Source organism: Lathyrus oleraceus, chromosome 3, assembly GCF_024323335.1.
Source record: "Lathyrus oleraceus cultivar Zhongwan6 chromosome 3, CAAS_Psat_ZW6_1.0, whole genome shotgun sequence".
NCBI lineage: Eukaryota > Viridiplantae > Streptophyta > Magnoliopsida > Fabales > Fabaceae > Lathyrus > Lathyrus oleraceus.
Genome location: NC_066581.1, coordinates 274,491,902 through 274,492,898, shown reverse-complemented (window position 1 = coordinate 274,492,898; position 997 = coordinate 274,491,902). Strand labels below are relative to the sequence as shown.

At 42.1% G+C, this 997-nt stretch overlaps 1 non-coding gene across 1 annotated transcript; it reads left to right on the top strand.

The window, feature by feature from the left end:
* Positions 1-385: 385 nt before the first annotated feature.
* On the top strand, positions 386-492 carry LOC127133057 (small nucleolar RNA R71). The gene has a single exon (XR_007807051.1). It is a non-coding gene; the product is annotated as a small nucleolar RNA R71 (small nucleolar RNA).
* Positions 493-997: the final 505 nt, after the last annotated feature.

Genomic DNA, 997 nt, shown 5'->3' with positions numbered 1-997 from the left:
CACTTGCTCGGAATGGGTTTCGTTTAACAGACTGCATTCTGCAGATTGGTGTCCTTTGGTTCCACATATCTCACAATCCAACGAGACTGCGGCTATAGTATTCGGGTTTATGCACATATGTTCGACTTTGAGGGCTAATGCGTCCATTTTAGCTTGCATCATGTCTATAGAGCTTAGTTCATGCACTCCTCCTTGGGCTTCCTTCTTCTCTACTGTCACTCGTTCGACTCCCCATGATTGATGGTTTTGAGCCATATCTTCGATGAGGGCACTGGCTTCAGGATAAGGTTTGTTCATCAGAGCACCGCCTGCGGCAGCGTCGATGGTCATCTTAGTGTTATAATGAAGTCCATTATAGAAGGTTTGAATGATTAACCAATTTTCTAAGCCATGATGTGGGCATGCTCGTAATAACTCTTTATATCTCTCCCAAGCTTCAAACAGCGATTCTCCTTGGTTTTGGGTAAATCTAGTTATATGGTTTCGAAGAACGGCAGTCTTACTTGGGGGAAAATATCTAGCAAGGAATACTCTTCTAAGATTATCCCAAGTCGTAATGGAATTGGGTGGAAGGTAATCTAACCATGATAGGGCTTTATCTCTGAGGGAAAAAGGGAATAATCTTAAGCGTATTGCCTCAGGAGAAGCTCCATTGGTTTTAAAAGTGTCTGCTAATTGAAGAAAGATTTTTAAATGTTGGTTTGGGTTCTCAGTAGCGAGACCTGCGAATTGTCTATGTTGCACTAATTGTAACAGGGATGGTTTAAGTTCGAAATTATTAGCTGGGATGGTTGGGTTTACTATACTAGAACTAGGTTCTTCATTGGATGGTTGAGCGAAATCCTTAAGAGGTCTTTGGTTTTGATCTTCGGTCATAGCTCTCTTAATTCTATGAAAGAATAAACGTGCACGAGCGTAACATTCAGGTTCTGCCAGAGGATATACTAAGCTTAAACTTCCGGTGCTGCGAGTTCTTCGCATTGACCGGCGGGAAATA